Genomic DNA, 6,279 nt, shown 5'->3' with positions numbered 1-6,279 from the left:
AGGTTTCCCAGATTGTGCAGTTCTTAATGCGATTTTAAAACTTGCTCGCAGTGAAGATTTAGTGTGGTTGTCGTTCTGGAAAATTGAAAACAGTACATTGTACAGCGTAAAGTAAAATAGACATAAATGTAACACAAAAAACTAAGAGTTCAAGAAGTATCAGTTACTTCGACGTACAGTAAAATCGAGTTGATGTGTCTCACCCATTCTCTTAAGGACATTTAATTTTGCTTGCCGTTCTTCACTGTTGAATACACTACACTCGTCTTTGTGATATGTATTGCAGTGTCAATTGGAAACTTATGCTGGCCGCCTATTATTCGGCGGCACAGAAAACACTGTGAGTTTTCGCCAACGGCTACAAAAAAGAATTGCAGTTCCCAGTCATTTTTAAACGACTGAGAACATACGAGGTGCATTCAAGTTCTAAGGCCTCCGATTTTTTTTCTATTTAACTACTCACCCGAAATCGGTGAAACGCTGACGCCATGATTCCATGGCAGCGGCGAAGGCTTCTTTAGGAGTCTGTTTTGACCACTGGAAAATCGCTGAGGCAATAGCAGCACGGCTGGTGAATGTGCGGCCACGGAGAGTGTCTTCCATTGTTGGAAAAAGCCAAAAGTCACTAGGAGCCAGGTCAGGTGAGTAGGGAACATGAGGAATCACTTCAAAGTTGTTATCACGAAGAAACTGTTGCGTAACGTTAGCTCGATGTGCGGGTGCGTTGTCTTGGTGAAACAGCACACACGCAGCCCTTCCCGGAAGTTTTTGTTGCAGTGCAGGAAGGAATTTGTTCTTCAAAACATTTTCGTAGGATGCACCTGTTACCGTAGTGCCCTTTGGAACGCAATGGGTAAGGATTACGTCTTCGCTGTCCCAGAACATGGACACCGTCATTTTTTCAGCACTGGCGGTTACCCGAAATTTTTTTGGTGGCGGTGAATCTGTGTGCTTCCATTGAGCTGACTGGCGCTTTGTTTCTGGATTGAAAAATGGCATCCACGTCTCATCCATTGTCACAACCGATGAAAAGAAAGTCCCATTCATGCTGTCGTTGCGCGTCAACATTGCTTGGCAACATGCCACACGGGCAGCCATGTGGTCGTCCGTCAGCATTCGTGGCACCCACCTGGATGACACTTTTCGCATTTTCAGGTCGTCATGCAGAATTGTGTGCACAGAACCCACAGAAATGCCAACTCTGGAGGCGATCTGTTCAACAGTCATTCGGCGATCCCCCAAAACAATTCTCTCCACTTCCTCGATCATGTCGTCAGACCGGCTTGTGCGAGACCAAGGTTGTTTCGGTTTGTTGTCACACGATGTTCTGCCTTCATTAAACTGTCGCACCCACGAACACACTTTCGACACATCCATAACTCCATCACCACATGTCTCCTTCAACTGTCGATGAATTTCAATTGGTTTCACACCACGCAAGTTCAGAAAACAAATGATTGCATGCTGTTCAAGTAAGGAAAACGTCGCCATTTTAAGTATTTAAAACAGTTCTCATTCTCGCCGCTGGCGGTAAAATTCCATCTGCCGTACGGTGCTGCCATCTCTGGGACGTATTGACAATGAACGCGGCCTCATTTTAAAACAATGTGCATGTTTCTATCTCTTTCCAGTCCGGAGAAAAAAAAATCGGAGGCCTTAGAACTTGAATGCACCTCGTAGATCTCCCGTCCTTTGCTTCTTCACAGTACCTGCCATTCCTCAGTACTTCTCTATTAAAGTTACGGTCACCAGGGGTAAACGAGACTGGGTATGTTGCGCTCTTGCTTGTACTACATACAGGGAAGTGGAGTCGCCGCCGTTCATTTAGGACACATGTCTAATAACAGATGTCGCTGTCGCTCGCTGTCGCACACGGGCGCACATGTTCAGCACTTCCGCACTTCCGCACGTCTGCACACTATGCAGCGTTTGGCGGCCCTGCTACACTCAGTACACCATATAATTTCTCTTACTCTTATGATCTCTACACGGGATGTTCGCTGGTACGCTGGTGGCACACAGTACTTGGTTCAAATGACTCTAAGCACTATCGGACTTAACACCTGAGGTCATTAGTCCCCTAGACTTACAACTACTTAAACCTAACTAACCTAGGGACACCACACACATCCATGCCCGAGGCAGTATTCGAACCTGTGACCGTAGCAGCAGCGCGATTCCGGACTGAAGCGCCTAGAACCGCTCGGCCACAGCCGCAGCCGGCAGCACAGTACTCTCAGTCTTCTTCGAATACAGGTTCTCTAAACTTACCTAACAAGTTTTCACAAGAACTACCTCGTCTTTCTTCCAGATATTCCCATATACGTGCCCCGAGCATTTGCGTTACACTTTCGTGTACGCTATACCGACCTTTTACCATATCCGCAGCGTTTCTGTTCGACGCCTGTTGTCACATCGACGTGATAAGAGCTGTACTGTGTTCCATTAGTCAAATATTCCTCGAGCCACTGACATAACTGCGAAGGTACTCTGTACAATAATATCTTGTTACAGAATCGAATGCCTCGCGAAAATCTAAGAAGTCTGAGCGTCCCTGCTCACTTGTACCTATTTTTATCAACGTGTCGTAAATCAGTAAAGCAAGTTGGATTACGGAGCGACGAATTCCGAAGGTGGAGCTACTTAATCTCAGACGTGCAATCTGGGATGCGTTCCAGCTGGTTTTGTCTAGATACTTGCCTTTTGGACTGAAAACTGATGTGCTTGCAGAACGTTAGCTTTTTGGGATTCCTAGCAATAAATTGCTAGGAATCCCAATGTTTCCATTACACAGGTTTTCCAATACTTACTTCGAATACTGAGCAGCACTATAGAACATACGACTGGAGGAAGAATACATTTTTAATACATTGTTCATTTTATGTCCGTTACAAGGCGCATTATTCCAACGGTTAACTTTCGAATAATTGGAGATACATATTCGATTTCGAGTTACGAGCCATTAAGAATTAAAATTACAATACTAGGGCTAATATAATGTCAGGATTGTTACATCAGAAACACACCTCCAGCAGCAAACATCGCTTCTCTTTAGCCTGAAGTGAAAAGCCGTACGCGACACTATCTGCTATTTGTCCCGGTACCACCACACAGCGGGCCTCCATCACAGGGTTTATATCATCAAAGATACTGCCGACCACATCTGCATTTATGCAAATGTTTGCCATACTTGCTCGGAAGTTTTTTGCCACTTGAGGTCCGGGTGAAAGCAATGACAAGTAGATCAAAATCGGTAAACCTGTTACTCTTTATTTCTTTCCGCTTCAGGGACAGTCAAGGTCGATTAACAGGAGTTTTTATTCCGCTGTTCTGCCATACGCTCATGCTACAGCTTTGTGTTTAGAAATAAGCTCCGCAATAGAGATTGAAATAATATCTCGTATTAGTTTCTAATCTTTGTAACAGCAAAAATTTACGAGCGGCATTTCGAGTGCTGAGGCAATGTGGTGATATCGTAAAATATAACTTCCTTCTGGCTCACGTTGTTCTTGAATGTTCAGTTTACGACTCCATTCCGAGTATATGCCACAATGTTTTACTTGTACAGTGATGATGCGTTTGGCGTACGCCGAAGACTTTCAGTGAGGAACATTAAAATAGTGGAAAGTATGTGCTGAAGCACAAACTGTGTTGCGTACGATTTCTTAGACACTGAGGTGGCCAGTATTAAAACAGTTAGTTACATCCTTGTGTATAAGTAATCCTTTATTGTGTTTGGGGACCAATCTCGGCTGTAGCCATGAAACTGCACACACGGACTTCTGGTTCAGAAAACACTAAATGAGCCACGATTACTGAGTGGCAAATTCATACAAGTTCAGACTGACCGTACTGTGGATTCGCTACAGTCACTAGAAAGCAAAAGTTCGTAGAGACTTGTTGACGCCATTCAGATAGCGATGGCGCTTAGGCGCCGTTCACAGAAGACGGGAGAGTCTCTTTTAACTTCCCGGCGGTTGACACTGGCTGTGTAGCGGCTAGTAGGCAGCTCAACGACGTTACTCCGGCAGGAACTTCCTGGATGAGGACAGCATCCGACATCGAACAAAACTGCCCTCCTAGCATCTGTCGACGCTATTTCAGGTCAGTGCGGGGCGTTGGTGCGTCGGAACTACAGGAGACACGTCTTCTTCCTACAGGGTGTCCAGAAAAGGACTCCCAGATTTCAAAATTAAATATCTCGAAAACAAAGATCGATAGAGGAATGCAGTAAACGGTAGGTTTATTGTGAAATCTGTAAGAAGTTTATGCAGCAGTTTGAAATAATAGTTACAAAAGCTGCTAACAGTTGGCGCTGTACGCTGTACAGCTCATATCAGCATACATAAGTGAAATAATCGTATGAAAACAATCTTTGCAAACAATCACATCACATTGTTTTCAAAATGTTCACCACTGGCACTACAGAGGTGGCGCAAACGAAGAATGAAATTCGCCATCACATTTCGTAGTGTCTCAACCGAAATGGATTCACATGCCACAGAGATCGCCGATTCAAGCTCGTCCAGCGTGGCGGGATGTTTCGGGTAGACCATGTCTTTCACTATGCCCCACAAAAAAAAGTCACAGAGAGTCAAACCCGGCGAATATGGAGACCAATCCATGACTGCACCAGTAAATTTGGGATATTCCAAAGCAATGACTCGATTCCCGAAGTATTCCTCAAGAAAGCGAAACACTTGTTCGGTCCGATGTTGTCGGGCTCCATCTTGCATAAACCATTCAGTACCTGATCGATCCTCTAACGCTTGCTGTGTGGCGACAAATTGTTCCAAAATTGCAACGTAACGTGCACTACAGAGGTGGCGCAAACGAAGAATGAAATTCGCCATCACATTTCGTACTGTCTCAACCGAAATGGATTCACATGCCACAGAGATCGCCGATTCAAGCTCGTCCAGCGTGGCGGGATGCTTAGTGACCGTTTCTCGAATGAAAAAAGGGCCAATAATGCCTCTGCTGCATACTGCAGCCCACACAGTAACTTTAGGAGAATACGTGGGTTTCGCTTCACACCAATATGGCTTTTCGGAACCACAAAATCGCCAGTTCTGCTTATTCACGTATCCATTCAGGTGGAAGAGTGCTTCATCTGTAAACCAGATGCAGCCAACATCAAATCCTTCACTATAAATCATTGTGAGCATCTGATTAGCAAAGGCAACCTTTTTTTGCACAGCTCGTACCGGTATGGCCTGGTGCGTTTGACTTTTGAATGGAAACATGTGTGCCGGCAGGTTTGGCCGTGCGGTTCTAGGAGCTTCAGTTTGGAACTGCGTGACCGCTACGGTCGCAGGTTCGAATCCTGCCTCGGGCATGGATGTGTGTGATGTCATTAGATTAGTTAGGTTTAATTAGTTCTAAGTTCTAGGGGACTGATGACCACAGATGTAAAGTCCCGTAGTGCTCAGACCCATTTGAACCAGGTTTTGGAAACATGTGTAGGCTCTTTCTCGGTATATTCTGCGTGCTGGAACGCTTCAAACCAGTCTCAGATGCAATTCTACGGACGGATGACATTGGATTTCGCTGAATAATTCCAGAAACTGTGGCGATATTTTCAGGCGTAACTGCGGTTTGCTTGCGGCCAACATGCCCCACTAGATCATCAGTTACGCTGCCTGTTCGTTGAAATTTTGCGAAGAGCCCAAAAATCAAAGTTACAAGTACGTCAATGATCATAGAGACAAAAGAAAGAATACACATAACAATAATATCATTGCAATATATACATATCGATGTATCGAAGTACCTCTACATTAATGAAATCAGATCTGAATGTTGTCACAGAAATATGTCAGCTATTTTACAGAAACACAGTAGAATATTGTTGGTATCGAGAGGTTGGGGTGAGGTCCCGTAATGGTTACGTAATTCAAGTACCATTGAAACGTCCCCTTAGAAAAACGCGTTGTTCAATGGAGTACATGGTTTTAATCTCTTCCTTCGGTACACTAACCTCCTTTCACGTTTCAATAGTGAAACTGATCGCTCTGGGCTAGGCATTACGTATGGCGATTACAGCGCCATCTGTTAGCAGCTTTTGTAACTATTATTTCAAACTGCTGTATAAACTTCTTACAGCTTTCACAATAAACATACCGTTTACTGCATTCCTCTATCGGTCTTTGTTTTCGAGATATTTAATTTTGAAATCAGGGAGTCCTTTTCTGGACACCCTGTAGCAACTCATGGCTCATTGGCGTCTCGTCATACCTCTTTGCTGTGCAGCATCTCTGCGGTGGTCGATACTTCTAG

Source organism: Schistocerca nitens, chromosome 2 (assembly GCF_023898315.1).
Source record: "Schistocerca nitens isolate TAMUIC-IGC-003100 chromosome 2, iqSchNite1.1, whole genome shotgun sequence".
NCBI classification, from domain to species: domain Eukaryota; kingdom Metazoa; phylum Arthropoda; class Insecta; order Orthoptera; family Acrididae; genus Schistocerca; species Schistocerca nitens.
This window is presented reverse-complemented; position numbering follows the sequence as displayed.